Here is a 24,414-nt window from a genome sequence, read left to right as displayed (position 1 = left end):
AAGGGATCTATTCCATTCAATTGCAAATGATCTAGATAAGACAGAGAACTGCAGCACGGGGACATAGCCGAGTTGGTCAGGTTGAGTGGTGATGAGTTTGCTATTTGGATGAATAAAGAAAGTCAAAAGTGTGAAAGATAAAAAACAAAAGGAGGAAGTGTGAAAAGTGAATGGGCCAAATTGAGGTGCATATGAAGACGTATGCTTTCTTCCAATTCATTAAATCGGGCTAATATGAATCAGGTGAATTGAGTTCTGCTTTTGGAAACTGGGTTAAGAAGGGGTGCACCGTTCCTGGAGGTACTGCAATACCAGGTCAATGCGTGGAGTGGACAGAGCAAGCTCTTTTTCCATCTCCCTGTTCTAAAAATCCATTTAATATATGGTCCCCAGATAGGGGACGTATCAGATATTAAACTGATAAGAACAGATACTACACTTGATCTTAGCCAAAAGGCCGAGAAGCGATAACCAGAATTGGTTTGGGCCTCGAGTGGCACCCTGGCCTATGCCGGACACATCTTAGGGAGAGAGAGCGAGAGGGAGACAAACCCACGCCTACACAAGACATTTTGTCACCCAAGCCAACCCTTGAAAAGGCTGCTTTGCAGAGCCAAAACAAGAAGAATGGTGCGTTTTGCAGCCGCCGCCCACTGCAATGAATCTGAATAACTCCTCCTTTAGGGCGCAAGCAACTCCCCTCCCCCTTGCAGTCTTTCCAATTCACGATACAAAAAGACGGACAGGACAGGTTGCCTGACTTTCCGTCACTGCCACCCTTTGCCATCCTTACCCGTAGAAAGCCCTTTCATCATCCCCAAACCCTAATCTTTTCCCTTTCCTTCCTAGCCCCCAAACCCTGCCCTCTGTACCTTTCTCACCACCCGCTTCCCTTCTCCTGTCATCCCCCTACCACCCGGGAAAAAAAGAGATTGCCCCCTCCTTCCACTAGCCCACCCTCCCACCCAAAGAACAACTTCTTCTGCGCAGCTTGTTTTCTAGGCAGCAGCGCTATTGTGATGTCATCGGGGGGCATTGTGACAAGCCGCCAGTGTTCCGTCTCTTCATGTTGTGCACAGTTCAAACGGAAAATACATCAACAGGCAGACTACAGAAAAGCTTACTATCAAAGGTTAGAGGGGGGCTTTCTCAGAGGGCTTTTTACAGTTTTTCTATTCCCAATTAGCCGTTTAAGTGTACTTATTGAAAGTAGTAATTCTTTCATAGGCCGCCCTTTCTTAGTATTTGACGTTCCTTATATTGCGGTATGAGGCTTCGCAGTAGGTTGCAAACATTCATCACCCATGACTGTCCCCAATTGAGCTCAGAAGCTCAATGTCTATCATGACCTCTCTTTTAGAATGTCCAAGAGCAAGCAAACTATTCCTCCAGGAGAGGGCGCCAACAGACTACTAAAGAGATCATCATTACTCAAAGAAAACCCCAAAAACCAATGCATGATAGGAATAAACAGGTAACTTTCTTTGGAGTGGAAGCGGAGAGATCGCACCAGATGCCAATTCTAGATGTTATCACACCTGTGGTCACTGCAGCAGCAGGTGAATCCACTTTGTCCAAAAGGGATCTATTCCATTCAATTGCAAATGATCTAGATAAGACAGAGAACTGCAGCACGGGGACATAGCCGAGTTGGTCAGGTTGAGTGGTGATGAGTTTGCTATTTGGATGAATAAAGAAAGTCAAAAGTGTGAAAGATAAAAAACAAAAGGAGGAAGTGTGAAAAGTGAATGGGCCAAATTGAGGTGCATATGAAGACGTATGCTTTCTTCCAATTCATTAAATCGGGCTAATATGAATCAGGTGAATTGAGTTCTGCTTTTGGAAACTGGGTTAAGAAGGGGTGCACCGTTCCTGGAGGTACTGCAATACCAGGTCAATGCGTGGAGTGGACAGAGCAAGCTCTTTTTCCATCTCCCTGTTCTAAAAATCCATTTAATATATGGTCCCCAGATAGGGGACGTATCAGATATTAAACTGATAAGAACAGATACTACACTTGATCTTAGCCAAAAGGCCGAGAAGCGATAACCAGAATTGGTTTGGGCCTCGAGTGGCACCCTGGCCTATGCCGGACACATCTTAGGGAGAGAGAGCGAGAGGGAGACAAACCCACGCCTACACAAGACATTTTGTCACCCAAGCCAACCCTTGAAAAGGCTGCTTTGCAGAGCCAAAACAAGAAGAATGGTGCGTTTTGCAGCCGCCGCCCACTGCAATGAATCTGAATAACTCCTCCTTTAGGGCGCAAGCAACTCCCCTCCCCCTTGCAGTCTTTCCAATTCACGATACAAAAAGACGGACAGGACAGGTTGCCTGACTTTCCGTCACTGCCACCCTTTGCCATCCTTACCCGTAGAAAGCCCTTTCATCATCCCCAAACCCTAATCTTTTCCCTTTCCTTCCCAGCCCCCAAACCCTGCCCTCTGTACCTTTCTCACCACCCGCTTCCCTTCTCCTGTCATCCCCCTACCACCCGGGAAAAAAAGAGATTGCCCCCTCCTTCCACTAGCCCACCCTCCCACCCAAAGAACAACTTCTTCTGCGCAGCTTGTTTTCTAGGCAGCAGCGCTATTGTGATGTCATCGGGGGGCATTGTGACAAGCCGCCAGTGTTCCGTCTCTTCATGTTGTGCACAGTTCAAACGGAAAATACATCAACAGGCAGACTACAGAAAAGCTTACTATCAAAGGTTAGAGGGGGGCTTTCTCAGAGGGCTTTTTACAGTTTTTCTATTCCCAATTAGCCGTTTAAGTGTACTTATTGAAAGTAGTAATTCTTTCATAGGCCGCCCTTTCTTAGTATTTGACGTTCCTTATATTGCGGTATGAGGCTTCGCAGTAGGTTGCAAACATTCATCACCCATGACTGTCCCCAATTGAGCTCAGAAGCTCAATGTCTATCATGACCTCTCTTTTAGAATGTCCAAGAGCAAGCAAACTATTCCTCCAGGAGAGGGCGCCAACAGACTACTAAAGAGATCATCATTACTCAAAGAAAACCCCAAAAACCAATGCATGATAGGAATAAACAGGTAACTTTCTTTGGAGTGGAAGCGGAGAGATCGCACCAGATGCCAATTCTAGATGTTATCACACCTGTGGTCACTGCAGCAGCAGGTGAATCCACTTTGTCCAAAAGGGATCTATTCCATTCAATTGCAAATGATCTAGATAAGACAGAGAACTGCAGCACGGGGACATAGCCGAGTTGGTCAGGTTGAGTGGTGATGAGTTTGCTATTTGGATGAATAAAGAAAGTCAAAAGTGTGAAAGATAAAAAACAAAAGGAGGAAGTGTGAAAAGTGAATGGGCCAAATTGAGGTGCATATGAAGACGTATGCTTTCTTCCAATTCATTAAATCGGGCTAATATGAATCAGGTGAATTGAGTTCTGCTTTTGGAAACTGGGTTAAGAAGGGGTGCACCGTTCCTGGAGGTACTGCAATACCAGGTCAATGCGTGGAGTGGACAGAGCAAGCTCTTTTTCCATCTCCCTGTTCTAAAAATCCATTTAATATATGGTCCCCAGATAGGGGACGTATCAGATATTAAACTGATAAGAACAGATACTACACTTGATCTTAGCCAAAAGGCCGAGAAGCGATAACCAGAATTGGTTTGGGCCTCGAGTGGCACCCTGGCCTATGCCGGACACATCTTAGGGAGAGAGAGCGAGAGGGAGACAAACCCACGCCTACACAAGACATTTTGTCACCCAAGCCAACCCTTGAAAAGGCTGCTTTGCAGAGCCAAAACAAGAAGAATGGTGCGTTTTGCAGCCGCCGCCCACTGCAATGAATCTGAATAACTCCTCCTTTAGGGCGCAAGCAACTCCCCTCCCCCTTGCAGTCTTTCCAATTCACGATACAAAAAGACGGACAGGACAGGTTGCCTGACTTTCCGTCACTGCCACCCTTTGCCATCCTTACCCGTAGAAAGCCCTTTCATCATCCCCAAACCCTAATCTTTTCCCTTTCCTTCCCAGCCCCCAAACCCTGCCCTCTGTACCTTTCTCACCACCCGCTTCCCTTCTCCTGTCATCCCCCTACCACCCGGGAAAAAAAGAGATTGCCCCCTCCTTCCACTAGCCCACCCTCCCACCCAAAGAACAACTTCTTCTGCGCAGCTTGTTTTCTAGGCAGCAGCGCTATTGTGATGTCATCGGGGGGCATTGTGACAAGCCGCCAGTGTTCCGTCTCTTCATGTTGTGCACAGTTCAAACGGAAAATACATCAACAGGCAGACTACAGAAAAGCTTACTATCAAAGGTTAGAGGGGGGCTTTCTCAGAGGGCTTTTTACAGTTTTTCTATTCCCAATTAGCCGTTTAAGTGTACTTATTGAAAGTAGTAATTCTTTCATAGGCCGCCCTTTCTTAGTATTTGACGTTCCTTATATTGCGGTATGAGGCTTCGCAGTAGGTTGCAAACATTCATCACCCATGACTGTCCCCAATTGAGCTCAGAAGCTCAATGTCTATCATGACCTCTCTTTTAGAATGTCCAAGAGCAAGCAAACTATTCCTCCAGGAGAGGGCGCCAACAGACTACTAAAGAGATCATCATTACTCAAAGAAAACCCCAAAAACCAATGCATGATAGGAATAAACAGGTAACTTTCTTTGGAGTGGAAGCGGAGAGATCGCACCAGATGCCAATTCTAGATGTTATCACACCTGTGGTCACTGCAGCAGCAGGTGAATCCACTTTGTCCAAAAGGGATCTATTCCATTCAATTGCAAATGATCTAGATAAGACAGAGAACTGCAGCACGGGGACATAGCCGAGTTGGTCAGGTTGAGTGGTGATGAGTTTGCTATTTGGATGAATAAAGAAAGTCAAAAGTGTGAAAGATAAAAAACAAAAGGAGGAAGTGTGAAAAGTGAATGGGCCAAATTGAGGTGCATATGAAGACGTATGCTTTCTTCCAATTCATTAAATCGGGCTAATATGAATCAGGTGAATTGAGTTCTGCTTTTGGAAACTGGGTTAAGAAGGGGTGCACCGTTCCTGGAGGTACTGCAATACCAGGTCAATGCGTGGAGTGGACAGAGCAAGCTCTTTTTCCATCTCCCTGTTCTAAAAATCCATTTAATATATGGTCCCCAGATAGGGGACGTATCAGATATTAAACTGATAAGAACAGATACTACACTTGATCTTAGCCAAAAGGCCGAGAAGCGATAACCAGAATTGGTTTGGGCCTCGAGTGGCACCCTGGCCTATGCCGGACACATCTTAGGGAGAGAGAGCGAGAGGGAGACAAACCCACGCCTACACAAGACATTTTGTCACCCAAGCCAACCCTTGAAAAGGCTGCTTTGCAGAGCCAAAACAAGAAGAATGGTGCGTTTTGCAGCCGCCGCCCACTGCAATGAATCTGAATAACTCCTCCTTTAGGGCGCAAGCAACTCCCCTCCCCCTTGCAGTCTTTCCAATTCACGATACAAAAAGACGGACAGGACAGGTTGCCTGACTTTCCGTCACTGCCACCCTTTGCCATCCTTACCCGTAGAAAGCCCTTTCATCATCCCCAAACCCTAATCTTTTCCCTTTCCTTCCCAGCCCCCAAACCCTGCCCTCTGTACCTTTCTCACCACCCGCTTCCCTTCTCCTGTCATCCCCCTACCACCCGGGAAAAAAAGAGATTGCCCCCTCCTTCCACTAGCCCACCCTCCCACCCAAAGAACAACTTCTTCTGCGCAGCTTGTTTTCTAGGCAGCAGCGCTATTGTGATGTCATCGGGGGGCATTGTGACAAGCCGCCAGTGTTCCGTCTCTTCATGTTGTGCACAGTTCAAACGGAAAATACATCAACAGGCAGACTACAGAAAAGCTTACTATCAAAGGTTAGAGGGGGGCTTTCTCAGAGGGCTTTTTACAGTTTTTCTATTCCCAATTAGCCGTTTAAGTGTACTTATTGAAAGTAGTAATTCTTTCATAGGCCGCCCTTTCTTAGTATTTGACGTTCCTTATATTGCGGTATGAGGCTTCGCAGTAGGTTGCAAACATTCATCACCCATGACTGTCCCCAATTGAGCTCAGAAGCTCAATGTCTATCATGACCTCTCTTTTAGAATGTCCAAGAGCAAGCAAACTATTCCTCCAGGAGAGGGCGCCAACAGACTACTAAAGAGATCATCATTACTCAAAGAAAACCCCAAAAACCAATGCATGATAGGAATAAACAGGTAACTTTCTTTGGAGTGGAAGCGGAGAGATCGCACCAGATGCCAATTCTAGATGTTATCACACCTGTGGTCACTGCAGCAGCAGGTGAATCCACTTTGTCCAAAAGGGATCTATTCCATTCAATTGCAAATGATCTAGATAAGACAGAGAACTGCAGCACGGGGACATAGCCGAGTTGGTCAGGTTGAGTGGTGATGAGTTTGCTATTTGGATGAATAAAGAAAGTCAAAAGTGTGAAAGATAAAAAACAAAAGGAGGAAGTGTGAAAAGTGAATGGGCCAAATTGAGGTGCATATGAAGACGTATGCTTTCTTCCAATTCATTAAATCGGGCTAATATGAATCAGGTGAATTGAGTTCTGCTTTTGGAAACTGGGTTAAGAAGGGGTGCACCGTTCCTGGAGGTACTGCAATACCAGGTCAATGCGTGGAGTGGACAGAGCAAGCTCTTTTTCCATCTCCCTGTTCTAAAAATCCATTTAATATATGGTCCCCAGATAGGGGACGTATCAGATATTAAACTGATAAGAACAGATACTACACTTGATCTTAGCCAAAAGGCCGAGAAGCGATAACCAGAATTGGTTTGGGCCTCGAGTGGCACCCTGGCCTATGCCGGACACATCTTAGGGAGAGAGAGCGAGAGGGAGACAAACCCACGCCTACACAAGACATTTTGTCACCCAAGCCAACCCTTGAAAAGGCTGCTTTGCAGAGCCAAAACAAGAAGAATGGTGCGTTTTGCAGCCGCCGCCCACTGCAATGAATCTGAATAACTCCTCCTTTAGGGCGCAAGCAACTCCCCTCCCCCTTGCAGTCTTTCCAATTCACGATACAAAAAGACGGACAGGACAGGTTGCCTGACTTTCCGTCACTGCCACCCTTTGCCATCCTTACCCGTAGAAAGCCCTTTCATCATCCCCAAACCCTAATCTTTTCCCTTTCCTTCCCAGCCCCCAAACCCTGCCCTCTGTACCTTTCTCACCACCCGCTTCCCTTCTCCTGTCATCCCCCTACCACCCGGGAAAAAAAGAGATTGCCCCCTCCTTCCACTAGCCCACCCTCCCACCCAAAGAACAACTTCTTCTGCGCAGCTTGTTTTCTAGGCAGCAGCGCTATTGTGATGTCATCGGGGGGCATTGTGACAAGCCGCCAGTGTTCCGTCTCTTCATGTTGTGCACAGTTCAAACGGAAAATACATCAACAGGCAGACTACAGAAAAGCTTACTATCAAAGGTTAGAGGGGGGCTTTCTCAGAGGGCTTTTTACAGTTTTTCTATTCCCAATTAGCCGTTTAAGTGTACTTATTGAAAGTAGTAATTCTTTCATAGGCCGCCCTTTCTTAGTATTTGACGTTCCTTATATTGCGGTATGAGGCTTCGCAGTAGGTTGCAAACATTCATCACCCATGACTGTCCCCAATTGAGCTCAGAAGCTCAATGTCTATCATGACCTCTCTTTTAGAATGTCCAAGAGCAAGCAAACTATTCCTCCAGGAGAGGGCGCCAACAGACTACTAAAGAGATCATCATTACTCAAAGAAAACCCCAAAAACCAATGCATGATAGGAATAAACAGGTAACTTTCTTTGGAGTGGAAGCGGAGAGATCGCACCAGATGCCAATTCTAGATGTTATCACACCTGTGGTCACTGCAGCAGCAGGTGAATCCACTTTGTCCAAAAGGGATCTATTCCATTCAATTGCAAATGATCTAGATAAGACAGAGAACTGCAGCACGGGGACATAGCCGAGTTGGTCAGGTTGAGTGGTGATGAGTTTGCTATTTGGATGAATAAAGAAAGTCAAAAGTGTGAAAGATAAAAAACAAAAGGAGGAAGTGTGAAAAGTGAATGGGCCAAATTGAGGTGCATATGAAGACGTATGCTTTCTTCCAATTCATTAAATCGGGCTAATATGAATCAGGTGAATTGAGTTCTGCTTTTGGAAACTGGGTTAAGAAGGGGTGCACCGTTCCTGGAGGTACTGCAATACCAGGTCAATGCGTGGAGTGGACAGAGCAAGCTCTTTTTCCATCTCCCTGTTCTAAAAATCCATTTAATATATGGTCCCCAGATAGGGGACGTATCAGATATTAAACTGATAAGAACAGATACTACACTTGATCTTAGCCAAAAGGCCGAGAAGCGATAACCAGAATTGGTTTGGGCCTCGAGTGGCACCCTGGCCTATGCCGGACACATCTTAGGGAGAGAGAGCGAGAGGGAGACAAACCCACGCCTACACAAGACATTTTGTCACCCAAGCCAACCCTTGAAAAGGCTGCTTTGCAGAGCCAAAACAAGAAGAATGGTGCGTTTTGCAGCCGCCGCCCACTGCAATGAATCTGAATAACTCCTCCTTTAGGGCGCAAGCAACTCCCCTCCCCCTTGCAGTCTTTCCAATTCACGATACAAAAAGACGGACAGGACAGGTTGCCTGACTTTCCGTCACTGCCACCCTTTGCCATCCTTACCCGTAGAAAGCCCTTTCATCATCCCCAAACCCTAATCTTTTCCCTTTCCTTCCCAGCCCCCAAACCCTGCCCTCTGTACCTTTCTCACCACCCGCTTCCCTTCTCCTGTCATCCCCCTACCACCCGGGAAAAAAAGAGATTGCCCCCTCCTTCCACTAGCCCACCCTCCCACCCAAAGAACAACTTCTTCTGCGCAGCTTGTTTTCTAGGCAGCAGCGCTATTGTGATGTCATCGGGGGGCATTGTGACAAGCCGCCAGTGTTCCGTCTCTTCATGTTGTGCACAGTTCAAACGGAAAATACATCAACAGGCAGACTACAGAAAAGCTTACTATCAAAGGTTAGAGGGGGGCTTTCTCAGAGGGCTTTTTACAGTTTTTCTATTCCCAATTAGCCGTTTAAGTGTACTTATTGAAAGTAGTAATTCTTTCATAGGCCGCCCTTTCTTAGTATTTGACGTTCCTTATATTGCGGTATGAGGCTTCGCAGTAGGTTGCAAACATTCATCACCCATGACTGTCCCCAATTGAGCTCAGAAGCTCAATGTCTATCATGACCTCTCTTTTAGAATGTCCAAGAGCAAGCAAACTATTCCTCCAGGAGAGGGCGCCAACAGACTACTAAAGAGATCATCATTACTCAAAGAAAACCCCAAAAACCAATGCATGATAGGAATAAACAGGTAACTTTCTTTGGAGTGGAAGCGGAGAGATCGCACCAGATGCCAATTCTAGATGTTATCACACCTGTGGTCACTGCAGCAGCAGGTGAATCCACTTTGTCCAAAAGGGATCTATTCCATTCAATTGCAAATGATCTAGATAAGACAGAGAACTGCAGCACGGGGACATAGCCGAGTTGGTCAGGTTGAGTGGTGATGAGTTTGCTATTTGGATGAATAAAGAAAGTCAAAAGTGTGAAAGATAAAAAACAAAAGGAGGAAGTGTGAAAAGTGAATGGGCCAAATTGAGGTGCATATGAAGACGTATGCTTTCTTCCAATTCATTAAATCGGGCTAATATGAATCAGGTGAATTGAGTTCTGCTTTTGGAAACTGGGTTAAGAAGGGGTGCACCGTTCCTGGAGGTACTGCAATACCAGGTCAATGCGTGGAGTGGACAGAGCAAGCTCTTTTTCCATCTCCCTGTTCTAAAAATCCATTTAATATATGGTCCCCAGATAGGGGACGTATCAGATATTAAACTGATAAGAACAGATTTTTGATTTAATGAAGCTTTCCAAAGCACCGCAAAAATGCATGACTGAAGTCACACCAAAAACAGTGCAAAGGCTAGGATTCGTGTGGACCCCTCCGTGAGAAGAGGATCCCCAAAAATCAACCCCGTCCCTCCGAGCCAGAAGGCCACAGCGAGGGTCAGGGATCTTCGGTGCTCCCCCAAGCCGAAGCCTGGTTGAGCCTTGTTGTTGCTCCCAGCGTCCACCGAGGCATCTTACCCAAGTGGAGTAGGGAGCTACTAGTCGTTGGTTTCGCAGCCGAGACTGCCCGGACCGTCAACCGGTGTTGGTTTCTCAGCCCAAGGCTGACCGGACCTCCAACCGGGTGTTGGTTTCTCAGCCCAAGGCTGACCGGACCTCCAACCGGGTGTTGGTTTCTCAGCCCAAAGCTGACCGGACCTCCGACCGGGATTATAAAAATTTCCCTTCTTAGCCAGAAGGCCAGGATAGGGCAATTTGCTTGGAAAGTATGAATAGGCAAGGCGCGGCATGCGACAGAGTCTGAGGCTTACCAGGGTCCCAACCTAGCAAGTTCAGACTCCCTCCAGGGTGTCCATTCCTGGGGCACATTGCACCATAACCCCCACACTTACTCAGTCTAATAGCCTCGATCCTGGTAGGGCCATGGTTTCCTCTAGATGGATATACTATCCTCCCAAAGTACTAACAAGCGCAACCTTCCAGTGTGCATTGCATCATTGTACTAAGGTGGCCGGAGCCTTAAACCACCTTTTCGAACGATACTACACTTGATCTTAGCCAAAAGGCCGAGAAGCGATAACCAGAATTGGTTTGGGCCTCGAGTGGCACCCTGGCCTATGCCGGACACATCTTAGGGAGAGAGAGCGAGAGGGAGACAAACCCACGCCTACACAAGACATTTTGTCACCCAAGCCAACCCTTGAAAAGGCTGCTTTGCAGAGCCAAAACAAGAAGAATGGTGCGTTTTGCAGCCGCCGCCCACTGCAATGAATCTGAATAACTCCTCCTTTAGGGCGCAAGCAACTCCCCTCCCCCTTGCAGTCTTTCCAATTCACGATACAAAAAGACGGACAGGACAGGTTGCCTGACTTTCCGTCACTGCCACCCTTTGCCATCCTTACCCGTAGAAAGCCCTTTCATCATCCCCAAACCCTAATCTTTTCCCTTTCCTTCCCAGCCCCCAAACCCTGCCCTCTGTACCTTTCTCACCACCCGCTTCCCTTCTCCTGTCATCCCCCTACCACCCGGGAAAAAAAGAGATTGCCCCCTCCTTCCACTAGCCCACCCTCCCACCCAAAGAACAACTTCTTCTGCGCAGCTTGTTTTCTAGGCAGCAGCGCTATTGTGATGTCATCGGGGGGCATTGTGACAAGCCGCCAGTGTTCCGTCTCTTCATGTTGTGCACAGTTCAAACGGAAAATACATCAACAGGCAGACTACAGAAAAGCTTACTATCAAAGGTTAGAGGGGGGCTTTCTCAGAGGGCTTTTTACAGTTTTTCTATTCCCAATTAGCCGTTTAAGTGTACTTATTGAAAGTAGTAATTCTTTCATAGGCCGCCCTTTCTTAGTATTTGACGTTCCTTATATTGCGGTATGAGGCTTCGCAGTAGGTTGCAAACATTCATCACCCATGACTTTCCCCAATTGAGCTCAGAAGCTCAATGTCTATCATGACCTCTCTTTTAGAATGTCCAAGAGCAAGCAAACTATTCCTCCAGGAGAGGGCGCCAACAGACTACTAAAGAGATCATCATTACTCAAAGAAAACCCCAAAAACCAATGCATGATAGGAATAAACAGGTAACTTTCTTTGGAGTGGAAGCGGAGAGATCGCACCAGATGCCAATTCTAGATGTTATCACACCTGTGGTCACTGCAGCAGCAGGTGAATCCACTTTGTCCAAAAGGGATCTATTCCATTCAATTGCAAATGATCTAGATAAGACAGAGAACTGCAGCACGGGGACATAGCCGAGTTGGTCAGGTTGAGTGGTGATGAGTTTGCTATTTGGATGAATAAAGAAAGTCAAAAGTGTGAAAGATAAAAAACAAAAGGAGGAAGTGTGAAAAGTGAATGGGCCAAATTGAGGTGCATATGAAGACGTATGCTTTCTTCCAATTCATTAAATCGGGCTAATATGAATCAGGTGAATTGAGTTCTGCTTTTGGAAACTGGGTTAAGAAGGGGTGCACCGTTCCTGGAGGTACTGCAATACCAGGTCAATGCGTGGAGTGGACAGAGCAAGCTCTTTTTCCATCTCCCTGTTCTAAAAATCCATTTAATATATGGTCCCCAGATAGGGGACGTATCAGATATTAAACTGATAAGAACAGATTTTTGATTTAATGAAGCTTTCCAAAGCACCACAAAAAATGCATGACCGAAGTCACACCAAAAACAGTGCAAAGGCTAGGATTCGTGTGGACCCCACCGTGAGGAGAGGGTCCCCAAAAATCAACCCCGTCCCTCCGAGCCAGAAGGCCACAGCAAGGGTCAGGGATCTTCGGTGCTCCCCCAAGCCGAAGCCTGGTTGAGCCTTGTCGTTGCTCCCAGCGTCCACCCAGGCATCTTACCCAAGTGGAGTAGAGAGCTACTAGTTGTTGGTTTCGCAGCCGAAACTGCCCGGACCGTCAACCGGTGTTGGTTTCTCAGCCCAAGGCTAACCGGACCTCCAACCGGGTGTTGGTTTCTCAGCCGAAGCTGACCCAGACCTCCAACCGGGTGTTGGTTTCTCAGCCGAAGCTGACCCGGACCTCCAACCGGGTGTTAGTTTCTCAGCCCAAAGCTGACCAGACCTCCGACCGGGATTATAAAAATTTCCCTTCCTAGCCAGAAGGCCGGGATAGGGTAATATGCTCAAAAAGTATGAAAAGGCAAGGTACGGTGTGCTACAGAGCCCAAGGCTTGCCGGGGTCCCAAGCCAGCAAGCTCAGACTCACTCCAGGGTCGTCAGTCCTGGGGCACGTTGTACCATAGCCCCCCATCCTTACTCAGTCTAATAGCCTCGATCCTGGTAGGGCCATGTTTTCCACTAGATGAATATACTATCCACCCAGAGTACTAGCAAGCGCAACCTTCCAGTGTGCATTGTATCATTGTACTAAGGTGGCCTGGAGCTTAAACCACCTCTTCGAACAACACTACACTTGATCTTAGCCAAAAGGCCGAGAAGCGATAACCAGAATTGGTTTGGGCCTCGAGTGGCACCCTGGCCTATGCCGGACACATCTTAGGGAGAGAGAGCGAGAGGGAGACAAACCCACGCCTACACAAGACATTTTGTCACCCAAGCCAACCCTTGAAAAGGCTGCTTTGCAGAGCCAAAACAAGAAGAATGGTGCGTTTTGCAGCCGCCGCCCACTGCAATGAATCTGAATAACTCCTCCTTTAGGGCGCAAGCAACTCCCCTCCCCCTTGCAGTCTTTCCAATTCACGATACAAAAAGACGGACAGGACAGGTTGCCTGACTTTCCGTCACTGCCACCCTTTGCCATCCTTACCCGTAGAAAGCCCTTTCATCATCCCCAAACCCTAATCTTTTCCCTTTCCTTCCCAGCCCCCAAACCCTGCCCTCTGTACCTTTCTCACCACCCGCTTCCCTTCTCCTGTCATCCCCCTACCACCCGGGAAAAAAAGAGATTGCCCCCTCCTTCCACTAGCCCACCCTCCCACCCAAAGAACAACTTCTTCTGCGCAGCTTGTTTTCTAGGCAGCAGCGCTATTGTGATGTCATCGGGGGGCATTGTGACAAGCCGCCAGTGTTCCGTCTCTTCATGTTGTGCACAGTTCAAACGGAAAATACATCAACAGGCAGACTACAGAAAAGCTTACTATCAAAGGTTAGAGGGGGGCTTTCTCAGAGGGCTTTTTACAGTTTTTCTATTCCCAATTAGCCGTTTAAGTGTACTTATTGAAAGTAGTAATTCTTTCATAGGCCGCCCTTTCTTAGTATTTGACGTTCCTTATATTGCGGTATGAGGCTTCGCAGTAGGTTGCAAACATTCATCACCCATGACTGTCCCCAATTGAGCTCAGAAGCTCAATGTCTATCATGACCTCTCTTTTAGAATGTCCAAGAGCAAGCAAACTATTCCTCCAGGAGAGGGCGCCAACAGACTACTAAAGAGATCATCATTACTCAAAGAAAACCCCAAAAACCAATGCATGATAGGAATAAACAGGTAACTTTCTTTGGAGTGGAAGCGGAGAGATCGCACCAGATGCCAATTCTAGATGTTATCACACCTGTGGTCACTGCAGCAGCAGGTGAATCCACTTTGTCCAAAAGGGATCTATTCCATTCAATTGCAAATGATCTAGATAAGACAGAGAACTGCAGCACGGGGACATAGCCGAGTTGGTCAGGTTGAGTGGTGATGAGTTTGCTATTTGGATGAATAAAGAAAGTCAAAAGTGTGAAAGATAAAAAACAAAAGGAGGAAGTGTGAAAAGTGAATGGGCCAAATTGAGGTGCATATGAAGACGTATGCTTTCTTCCAATTCATTAAATCGGGCTAATATGAATCAGGTGAATTGAGTTCTGCTTTTGGAAACTGGGTTAAGAAGGGGTGCACCGTTCCTGGAGGTACTGCAATACCAGGTCAATGCGTGGAGTGGACAGAGCAAGCTCTTTTTCCATCTCCCTGTTCTAAAAATCCATTTAATATATGGTCCCCAGATAGGGGACGTATCAGATATTAAACTGATAAGAACAGATACTACACTTGATCTTAGCCAAAAGGCCGAGAAGCGATAACCAGAATTGGTTTGGGCCTCGAGTGGCACCCTGGCCTATGCCGGACACATCTTAGGGAGAGAGAGCGAGAGGGAGACAAACCCACGCCTACACAAGACATTTTGTCACCCAAGCCAACCCTTGAAAAGGCTGCTTTGCAGAGCCAAAACAAGAAGAATGGTGCGTTTTGCAGCCGCCGCCCACTGCAATGAATCTGAATAACTCCTCCTTTAGGGCGCAAGCAACTCCCCTCCCCCTTGCAGTCTTTCCAATTCACGATACAAAAAGACGGACAGGACAGGTTGCCTGACTTTCCGTCACTGCCACCCTTTGCCATCCTTACCCGTAGAAAGCCCTTTCATCATCCCCAAACCCTAATCTTTTCCCTTTCCTTCCCAGCCCCCAAACCCTGCCCTCTGTACCTTTCTCACCACCCGCTTCCCTTCTCCTGTCATCCCCCTACCACCCGGGAAAAAAAGAGATTGCCCCCTCCTTCCACTAGCCCACCCTCCCACCCAAAGAACAACTTCTTCTGCGCAGCTTGTTTTCTAGGCAGCAGCGCTATTGTGATGTCATCGGGGGGCATTGTGACAAGCCGCCAGTGTTCCGTCTCTTCATGTTGTGCACAGTTCAAACGGAAAATACATCAACAGGCAGACTACAGAAAAGCTTACTATCAAAGGTTAGAGGGGGGCTTTCTCAGAGGGCTTTTTACAGTTTTTCTATTCCCAATTAGCCGTTTAAGTGTACTTATTGAAAGTAGTAATTCTTTCATAGGCCGCCCTTTCTTAGTATTTGACGTTCCTTATATTGCGGTATGAGGCTTCGCAGTAGGTTGCAAACATTCATCACCCATGACTGTCCCCAATTGAGCTCAGAAGCTCAATGTCTATCATGACCTCTCTTTTAGAATGTCCAAGAGCAAGCAAACTATTCCTCCAGGAGAGGGCGCCAACAGACTACTAAAGAGATCATCATTACTCAAAGAAAACCCCAAAAACCAATGCATGATAGGAATAAACAGGTAACTTTCTTTGGAGTGGAAGCGGAGAGATCGCACCAGATGCCAATTCTAGATGTTATCACACCTGTGGTCACTGCAGCAGCAGGTGAATCCACTTTGTCCAAAAGGGATCTATTCCATTCAATTGCAAATGATCTAGATAAGACAGAGAACTGCAGCACGGGGACATAGCCGAGTTGGTCAGGTTGAGTGGTGATGAGTTTGCTATTTGGATGAATAAAGAAAGTCAAAAGTGTGAAAGATAAAAAACAAAAGGAGGAAGTGTGAAAAGTGAATGGGCCAAATTGAGGTGCATATGAAGACGTATGCTTTCTTCCAATTCATTAAATCGGGCTAATATGAATCAGGTGAATTGAGTTCTGCTTTTGGAAACTGGGTTAAGAAGGGGTGCACCGTTCCTGGAGGTACTGCAATACCAGGTCAATGCGTGGAGTGGACAGAGCAAGCTCTTTTTCCATCTCCCTGTTCTAAAAATCCATTTAATATATGGTCCCCAGATAGGGGACGTATCAGATATTAAACTGATAAGAACAGATACTACACTTGATCTTAGCCAAAAGGCCGAGAAGCGATAACCAGAATTGGTTTGGGCCTCGAGTGGCACCCTGGCCTATGCCGGACACATCTTAGGGAGAGAGAGCGAGAGGGAGACAAACCCACGCCTACACAAGACATTTTGTCACCCAAGCCAACCCTTGAAAAGGCTGCTTTGCAGAGCCAAAACAAGAAGAATGGTGCGTTTTGCAGCCGCCGCCCACTGCAATGAATCTGAATAACTCCTCCTTTAGGGCGCAAGCAACTCCCCTCCCCCTTGCAGTCTTTCCAATTCACGATACAAAAAGACGGACAGGACAGGTTGCCTGACTTTCCGTCACTGCCACCCTTTGCCATCCTTACCCGTAGAAAGCCCTTTCATCATCCCCAAACCCTAATCTTTTCCCTTTCCTTCCCAGCCCCCAAACCCTGCCCTCTGTACCTTTCTCACCACCCGCTTCCCTTCTCCTGTCATCCCCCTACCACCCGGGAAAAAAAGAGATTGCCCCCTCCTTCCACTAGCCCACCCTCCCACCCAAAGAACAACTTCTTCTGCGCAGCTTGTTTTCTAGGCAGCAGCGCTATTGTGATGTCATCGGGGGGCATTGTGACAAGCCGCCAGTGTTCCGTCTCTTCATGTTGTGCACAGTTCAAACGGAAAATACATCAACAGGCAGACTACAGAAAAGCTTACTATCAAAGGTTAGAGGGGGGCTTTCTCAGAGGGCTTTTTACAGTTTTTCTATTCCCAATTAGCCGTTTAAGTGTACTTATTGAAAGTAGTAATTCTTTCATAGGCCGCCCTTTCTTAGTATTTGACGTTCCTTATATTGCGGTATGAGGCTTCGCAGTAGGTTGCAAACATTCATCACCCATGACTGTCCCCAATTGAGCTCAGAAGCTCAATGTCTATCATGACCTCTCTTTTAGAATGTCCAAGAGCAAGCAAACTATTCCTCCAGGAGAGGGCGCCAACAGACTACTAAAGAGATCATCATTACTCAAAGAAAACCCCAAAAACCAATGCATGATAGGAATAAACAGGTAACTTTCTTTGGAGTGGAAGCGGAGAGATCGCACCAGATGCCAATTCTAGATGTTATCACACCTGTGGTCACTGCAGCAGCAGGTGAATCCACTTTGTCCAAAAGGGATCTATTCCATTCAATTGCAAATGATCTAGATAAGACAGAGAACTGCAGCACGGGGACATAGCCGAGTTGGTCAGGTTGAGTGGTGATGAGTTTGCTATTTGGATGAATAAAGAAAGTCAAAAGTGTGAAAGATAAAAAACAAAAGGAGGAAGTGTGAAAAGTGAATGGGCCAAATTGAGGTGCATATGAAGACGTATGCTTTCTTCCAATTCATTAAATCGGGCTAATATGAATCAGGTGAATTGAGTTCTGCTTTTGGAAACTGGGTTAAGAAGGGGTGCACCGTTCCTGGAGGTACTGCAATACCAGGTCAATGCGTGGAGTGGACAGAGCAAGCTCTTTTTCCATCTCCCTGTTCTAAAAATCCATTTAATATATGGTCCCCAGATAGGGGACGTATCAGATATTAAACTGATAAGAACAGATACTACACTTGATCTTAGCCAAAAGGCCGAGAAGCGATAACCAGAATTGGTTTGGGCCTCGAGTGGCACCCTGGCCTATGCCGGACACATCTTAGGGAGAGAGAGCGAGAGGGAGACAAACCCACGCCTACACAAGACATTTTGTCACCCAAGCCAACCCTTGAAAAGGCTGCTTTGCAGAGCCAAAACAAGAAGAATGGTGCGTTTTGCAGCCGCCGCCCACTGCAATGAATCTGAATAACTCCTCCTTTAGGGCGCAAGCAACTCCCCTCCCCCTTGCAGTCTTTCCAATTCACGATACAAAAAGACGGACAGGACAGGTTGCCTGACTTTCCGTCACTGCCACCCTTTGCCATCCTTACCCGTAGAAAGCCCTTTCATCATCCCCAAACCCTAATCTTTTCCCTTTCCTTCCCAGCCCCCAAACCCTGCCCTCTGTACCTTTCTCACCACCCGCTTCCCTTCTCCTGTCATCCCCCTACCACCCGGGAAAAAAAGAGATTGCCCCCTCCTTCCACTAGCCCACCCTCCCACCCAAAGAACAACTTCTTCTGCGCAGCTTGTTTTCTAGGCAGCAGCGCTATTGTGATGTCATCGGGGGGCATTGTGACAAGCCGCCAGTGTTCCGTCTCTTCATGTTGTGCACAGTTCAAACGGAAAATACATCAACAGGCAGACTACAGAAAAGCTTACTATCAAAGGTTAGAGGGGGGCTTTCTCAGAGGGCTTTTTACAGTTTTTCTATTCCCAATTAGCCGTTTAAGTGTACTTATTGAAAGTAGTAATTCTTTCATAGGCCGCCCTTTCTTAGTATTTGACGTTCCTTATATTGCGGTATGAGGCTTCGCAGTAGGTTGCAAACATTCATCACCCATGACTGTCCCCAATTGAGCTCAGAAGCTCAATGTCTATCATGACCTCTCTTTTAGAATGTCCAAGAGCAAGCAAACTATTCCTCCAGGAGAGGGCGCCAACAGACTACTAAAGAGATCATCATTACTCAAAGAAAACCCCAAAAACCAATGCATGATAGGAATAAACAGGTAACTTTCTTTGGAGTGGAAGCGGAGAGATCGCACCAGATGCCAATTCTAGATGTTATCACACCTGTGGTCACTGCAGCAGCAGGTGAATCCACTTTGTCCAAAAGGGATCTATTCCATTCAATTGCAAATGATCTAGATAAGACAGAGAACTGCAGCACGGGGACATAGCCGAGTTGGTCAGGTTGAGTGGTGATGAGTTTGCTATTTGGATGAATAAAGAAAGTCAAAAGTGTGAAAGATAAAAAACAAAAGGAGGAAGTGTGAAAAGTGAATGGGCCAAATTGAGGTGCATATGAAGACGTATGCTTTCTTCCAATTCATTAAATCGGGCTAATATGAATCAGGTGAATTGAGTTCTGCTTTTGGAAACTGGGTTAAGAAGGGGTGCACCGTTCCTGGAGGTACTGCAATACCAGGTCAATGCGTGGAGTGGACAGAGCAAGCTCTTTTTCCATCTCCCTGTTCTAAAAATCCATTTAATATATGGTCCCCAGATAGGGGACGTATCAGATATTAAACTGATAAGAACAGATACTACACTTGATCTTAGCCAAAAGGCCGAGAAGCGATAACCAGAATTGGTTTGGGCCTCGAGTGGCACCCTGGCCTATGCCGGACACATCTTAGGGAGAGAGAGCGAGAGGGAGACAAACCCACGCCTACACAAGACATTTTGTCACCCAAGCCAACCCTTGAAAAGGCTGCTTTGCAGAGCCAAAACAAGAAGAATGGTGCGTTTTGCAGCCGCCGCCCACTGCAATGAATCTGAATAACTCCTCCTTTAGGGCGCAAGCAACTCCCCTCCCCCTTGCAGTCTTTCCAATTCACGATACAAAAAGACGGACAGGACAGGTTGCCTGACTTTCCGTCACTGCCACCCTTTGCCATCCTTACCCGTAGAAAGCCCTTTCATCATCCCCAAACCCTAATCTTTTCCCTTTCCTTCCCAGCCCCCAAACCCTGCCCTCTGTACCTTTCTCACCACCCGCTTCCCTTCTCCTGTCATCCCCCTACCACCCGGGAAAAAAAGAGATTGCCCCCTCCTTCCACTAGCCCACCCTCCCACCCAAAGAACAACTTCTTCTGCGCAGCTTGTTTTCTAGGCAGCAGCGCTATTGTGATGTCATCGGGGGGCATTGTGACAAGCCGCCAGTGTTCCGTCTCTTCATGTTGTGCACAGTTCAAACGGAAAATACATCAACAGGCAGACTACAGAAAAGCTTACTATCAAAGGTTAGAGGGGGGCTTTCTCAGAGGGCTTTTTACAGTTTTTCTATTCCCAATTAGCCGTTTAAGTGTACTTATTGAAAGTAGTAATTCTTTCATAGGCCGCCCTTTCTTAGTATTTGACGTTCCTTATATTGCGGTATGAGGCTTCGCAGTAGGTTGCAAACATTCATCACCCATGACTGTCCCCAATTGAGCTCAGAAGCTCAATGTCTATCATGACCTCTCTTTTAGAATGTCCAAGAGCAAGCAAACTATTCCTCCAGGAGAGGGCGCCAACAGACTACTAAAGAGATCATCATTACTCAAAGAAAACCCCAAAAACCAATGCATGATAGGAATAAACAGGTAACTTTCTTTGGAGTGGAAGCGGAGAGATCGCACCAGATGCCAATTCTAGATGTTATCACACCTGTGGTCACTGCAGCAGCAGGTGAATCCACTTTGTCCAAAAGGGATCTATTCCATTCAATTGCAAATGATCTAGATAAGACAGAGAACTGCAGCACGGGGACATAGCCGAGTTGGTCAGGTTGAGTGGTGATGAGTTTGCTATTTGGATGAATAAAGAAAGTCAAAAGTGTGAAAGATAAAAAACAAAAGGAGGAAGTGTGAAAAGTGAATGGGCCAAATTGAGGTGCATATGAAGACGTATGCTTTCTTCCAATTCATTAAATCGGGCTAATATGAATCAGGTGAATTGAGTTCTGCTTTTGGAAACTGGGTTAAGAAGGGGTGCACCGTTCCTGGAGGTACTGCAATACCAGGTCAATGCGTGGAGTGGACAGAGCAAGCTCTTTTTCCATCTCCCTGTTCTAAAAATCCATTTAATATATGGTCCCCAGATAGGGGACGTATCAGATATTAAACTGATAAGAACAGATTTTGATTTAATGAAGCTTTCCAAAGCACCGCAAAAATGCATGACCGAAGTCACACCAAAAACAGTGCAAAGGCTAGGATTCGTGTGGACCCCTCCGTGAGAAGAGGATCCCCAAAAATCAACCCCGTCCCTCCGAGCCAGAAGGCCACAGCGAGGGTCAGGGATCTTCGGTGCTCCCCCAAGCCGAAGCCTGGTTGAGCCTTGTTGTTGCTCCCAGCGTCCACCGAGGCATCTTACCCAAGTGGAGTAGGGAGCTACTAGTCGTTGGTTTCGCAGCCGAGACTGCCCGGACCGTCAACCGGTGTTGGTTTCTCAGCCCAAGGCTGACCGGACCTCCAACCGGGTGTTGGTTTCTCAGCCCAAGGCTGACCGGACCTCCAACCGGGTGTTGGTTTCTCAGCCCAAGGCTAACCGGACCTCCAACCGGGTGTTGGTTTCTCAGCCAAAGCTGACCCGGACCTCCAACCGGGTGTTGGTTTCTCAGCCCAAAGCTGACCGGACCTCCGACCGGGATTATAAAAATTTCCCTTCTTAGCCAGAAGGCCGGGATAGGGCAATATGCTTGGAAAGTATGAATAGGCAAGGCGCGGCGTGCGACAGAGTCTGAGGCTTACCAGGGTCCCAACCTAGCAAGTTCAGACTCCCTCCAGGGTGTCCATTCCTGGGGCACATTGCACCATAACCCCCACACTTACTCAGTCTAATAGCCTCGATCCTGGTAGGGCCATGGTTTCCTCTAGATGGATATACTATCCTCCCAAAGTACTAACAAGCGCAACCTTCCAGTGTGCATTGCATCATTGTACTAAGGTGGCCGGAGCCTTAAACCACCTTTTCGAACGATACTACACTTGATCTTAGCCAAAAGGCCGAGAAGCGATGATAAGAACAGATACTACACTTGATCTTAGCCAAAAGGCCGAGAAGCGATACTACACTTGATCTTAGCCAAAAGGCCGAGAAGCGATAACCAGAATTGGTTTGGGCCTCGAGTGGCACCCTGGCCTATGCCGGACACATCTTAGGGAGAGAGAGCGAGAGGGAGACAAACCCACGCCTACACAAGACATTTTGTCACCCAAGCCAACCCTTGAAAAGGCTGCTTTGCAGAGCCAAAACAAGAAGAATGGTGCGTTTTGCAGCCGCCGCCCACTGCAATGAATCTGAATAACTCCTCCTTTAGGGCGCAAGCAACTCCCCTCCCCCTTGCAGTCTTTCCAATTCACGATACAAAAAGACGGACAGGACAGGTTGCCTGACTTTCCGTCACTGCCACCCTTTGCCATCCTTACCCGTAGAAAGCCCTTTCATCATCCCCAAACCCTAATCTTTTCCCTTTCCTTCCCAGCCCCCAAACCCTGCCCTCTGTACCTTTCTCACCACCCGCTTCCCTTCTCCTGTCATCCCCCTACCACCCGGGAAAAAAAGAGATTGCCCCCTCCTTCCACTAGCCCACCCTCCCACCCAAAGAACAACTTCTTCTGCGCAGCTTGTTTTCTAGGCAGCAGCGCTATTGTGATGTCATCGGGGGGCATTGTGACAAGCCGCCAGTGTTCCGTCTCTTCATGTTGTGCACAGTTCAAACGGAAAATACATCAACAGGCAGACTACAGAAAAGCTTACTATCAAAGGTTAGAGGGGGGCTTTCTCAGAGGGCTTTTTACAGTTTTTCTATTCCCAATTAGCCGTTTAAGTGTACTTATTGAAAGTAGTAATTCTTTCATAGGCCGCCCTTTCTTAGTATTTGACGTTCCTTATATTGCGGTATGAGGCTTCGCAGTAGGTTGCAAACATTCATCACCCATGACTGTCCCCAATTGAGCTCAGAAGCTCAATGTCTATCATGACCTCTCTTTTAGAATGTCCAAGAGCAAGCAAACTATTCCTCCAGGAGAGGGCGCCAACAGACTACTAAAGAGATCATCATTACTCAAAGAAAACCCCAAAAACCAATGCATGATAGGAATAAACAGGTAACTTTCTTTGGAGTGGAAGCGGAGAGATCGCACCAGATGCCAATTCTAGATGTTATCACACCTGTGGTCACTGCAGCAGCAGGTGAATCCACTTTGTCCAAAAGGGATCTATTCCATTCAATTGCAAATGATCTAGATAAGACAGAGAACTGCAGCACGGGGACATAGCCGAGTTGGTCAGGTTGAGTGGTGATGAGTTTGCTATTTGGATGAATAAAGAAAGTCAAAAGTGTGAAAGATAAAAAACAAAAGGAGGAAGTGTGAAAAGTGAATGGGCCAAATTGAGGTGCATATGAAGACGTATGCTTTCTTCCAATTCATTAAATCGGGCTAATATGAATCAGGTGAATTGAGTTCTGCTTTTGGAAACTGGGTTAAGAAGGGGTGCACCGTTCCTGGAGGTACTGCAATACCAGGTCAATGCGTGGAGTGGACAGAGCAAGCTCTTTTTCCATCTCCCTGTTCTAAAAATCCATTTAATATATGGTCCCCAGATAGGGGACGTATCAGATATTAAACTGATAAGAACAGATACTACACTTGATCTTAGCCAAAAGGCCGAGAAGCGATAACCAGAATTGGTTTGGGCCTCGAGTGGCACCCTGGCCTATGCCGGACACATCTTAGGGAGAGAGAGCGAGAGGGAGACAAACCCACGCCTACACAAGACATTTTGTCACCCAAGCCAACCCTTGAAAAGGCTGCTTTGCAGAGCCAAAACAAGAAGAATGGTGCGTTTTGCAGCCGCCGCCCACTGCAATGAATCTGAATAACTCCTCCTTTAGGGCGCAAGCAACTCCCCTCCCCCTTGCAGTCTTTCCAATTCACGATACAAAAAGACGGACAGGACAGGTTGCCTGACTTTCCGTCACTGCCACCCTTTGCCATCCTTACCCGTAGAAAGCCCTTTCATCATCCCCAAACCCTAATCTTTTCCCTTTCCTTCCCAGCCCCCAAACCCTGCCCTCTGTACCTTTCTCACCACCCGCTTCCCTTCTCCTGTCATCCCCCTACCACCCGGGAAAAAAAGAGATTGCCCCCTCCTTCCACTAGCCCACCCTCCCACCCAAAGAACAACTTCTTCTGCGCAGCTTGTTTTCTAGGCAGCAGCGCTATTGTGATGTCATCGGGGGGCATTGTGACAAGCCGCCAGTGTTCCGTCTCTTCATGTTGTGCACAGTTCAAACGGAAAATACATCAACAGGCAGACTACAGAAAAGCTTACTATCAAAGGTTAGAGGGGGGCTTTCTCAGAGGGCTTTTTACAGTTTTTCTATTCCCAATTAGCCGTTTAAGTGTACTTATTGAAAGTAGTAATTCTTTCATAGGCCGCCCTTTCTTAGTATTTGACGTTCCTTATATTGCGGTATGAGGCTTCGCAGTAGGTTGCAAACATTCATCACCCATGACTGTCCCCAATTGAGCTCAGAAGCTCAATGTCTATCATGACCTCTCTTTTAGAATGTCCAAGAGCAAGCAAACTATTCCTCCAGGAGAGGGCGCCAAC

General features: G+C 47.1%; 14 non-coding genes and 2 pseudogenes across 14 annotated transcripts; all 16 read right to left on the bottom strand.

Moving 5' to 3' along the window:
- Positions 1 to 278: 278 nt before the first annotated feature.
- LOC142268715 (U2 spliceosomal RNA) lies at positions 279 to 469 on the bottom strand. The gene has a single exon (XR_012734341.1). It is a non-coding gene; the product is annotated as a U2 spliceosomal RNA (small nuclear RNA).
- Positions 470 to 1,856: 1,387 nt separating this feature from the next.
- Positions 1,857 to 2,047, bottom strand: LOC142268714 (U2 spliceosomal RNA). The gene has a single exon (XR_012734340.1). It is a non-coding gene; the product is annotated as a U2 spliceosomal RNA (small nuclear RNA).
- A 1,387-nt stretch (positions 2,048 to 3,434) lies between these two features.
- LOC142268712 (U2 spliceosomal RNA) lies at positions 3,435 to 3,625 on the bottom strand. The gene has a single exon (XR_012734339.1). It is a non-coding gene; the product is annotated as a U2 spliceosomal RNA (small nuclear RNA).
- Positions 3,626 to 5,012: 1,387 nt separating this feature from the next.
- LOC142268710 (U2 spliceosomal RNA) lies at positions 5,013 to 5,203 on the bottom strand. The gene has a single exon (XR_012734337.1). It is a non-coding gene; the product is annotated as a U2 spliceosomal RNA (small nuclear RNA).
- Positions 5,204 to 6,590: 1,387 nt separating this feature from the next.
- On the bottom strand, positions 6,591 to 6,781 carry LOC142268709 (U2 spliceosomal RNA). Its single transcript, XR_012734336.1, has one exon. It is a non-coding gene; the product is annotated as a U2 spliceosomal RNA (small nuclear RNA).
- Positions 6,782 to 8,168: 1,387 nt separating this feature from the next.
- LOC142268708 (U2 spliceosomal RNA) lies at positions 8,169 to 8,359 on the bottom strand. Its single transcript, XR_012734335.1, has one exon. It is a non-coding gene; the product is annotated as a U2 spliceosomal RNA (small nuclear RNA).
- Positions 8,360 to 9,746: 1,387 nt separating this feature from the next.
- On the bottom strand, positions 9,747 to 9,942 carry LOC142268683 (U2 spliceosomal RNA). Its single transcript, XR_012734317.1, has one exon. It is a non-coding gene; the product is annotated as a U2 spliceosomal RNA (small nuclear RNA).
- Positions 9,943 to 10,555: 613 nt separating this feature from the next.
- Positions 10,556 to 10,697, bottom strand: LOC142268688 (U2 spliceosomal RNA; annotated as a pseudogene).
- Positions 10,698 to 12,084: 1,387 nt separating this feature from the next.
- On the bottom strand, positions 12,085 to 12,277 carry LOC142268677 (U2 spliceosomal RNA). Its single transcript, XR_012734313.1, has one exon. It is a non-coding gene; the product is annotated as a U2 spliceosomal RNA (small nuclear RNA).
- Positions 12,278 to 14,466: 2,189 nt separating this feature from the next.
- LOC142268707 (U2 spliceosomal RNA) lies at positions 14,467 to 14,657 on the bottom strand. The gene has a single exon (XR_012734334.1). It is a non-coding gene; the product is annotated as a U2 spliceosomal RNA (small nuclear RNA).
- A 1,387-nt stretch (positions 14,658 to 16,044) lies between these two features.
- Positions 16,045 to 16,235, bottom strand: LOC142268706 (U2 spliceosomal RNA). Its single transcript, XR_012734333.1, has one exon. It is a non-coding gene; the product is annotated as a U2 spliceosomal RNA (small nuclear RNA).
- A 1,387-nt stretch (positions 16,236 to 17,622) lies between these two features.
- On the bottom strand, positions 17,623 to 17,813 carry LOC142268705 (U2 spliceosomal RNA). Its single transcript, XR_012734332.1, has one exon. It is a non-coding gene; the product is annotated as a U2 spliceosomal RNA (small nuclear RNA).
- Positions 17,814 to 19,200: 1,387 nt separating this feature from the next.
- LOC142268704 (U2 spliceosomal RNA) lies at positions 19,201 to 19,391 on the bottom strand. Its single transcript, XR_012734331.1, has one exon. It is a non-coding gene; the product is annotated as a U2 spliceosomal RNA (small nuclear RNA).
- Positions 19,392 to 20,778: 1,387 nt separating this feature from the next.
- Positions 20,779 to 20,973, bottom strand: LOC142268682 (U2 spliceosomal RNA). Its single transcript, XR_012734316.1, has one exon. It is a non-coding gene; the product is annotated as a U2 spliceosomal RNA (small nuclear RNA).
- A 718-nt stretch (positions 20,974 to 21,691) lies between these two features.
- LOC142268684 (U2 spliceosomal RNA) lies at positions 21,692 to 21,862 on the bottom strand (annotated as a pseudogene).
- A 1,424-nt stretch (positions 21,863 to 23,286) lies between these two features.
- Positions 23,287 to 23,477, bottom strand: LOC142268703 (U2 spliceosomal RNA). The gene has a single exon (XR_012734330.1). It is a non-coding gene; the product is annotated as a U2 spliceosomal RNA (small nuclear RNA).
- Between the last annotated feature and the right edge of the window lie 937 nt (positions 23,478 to 24,414).

This window comes from Anomaloglossus baeobatrachus, unplaced genomic scaffold (genome assembly GCF_048569485.1).
Source record: "Anomaloglossus baeobatrachus isolate aAnoBae1 unplaced genomic scaffold, aAnoBae1.hap1 Scaffold_3077, whole genome shotgun sequence".
Taxonomy (NCBI): Eukaryota; Metazoa; Chordata; class Amphibia; order Anura; family Aromobatidae; genus Anomaloglossus; species Anomaloglossus baeobatrachus.
This window is presented reverse-complemented; position numbering and strand designations above follow the sequence as displayed.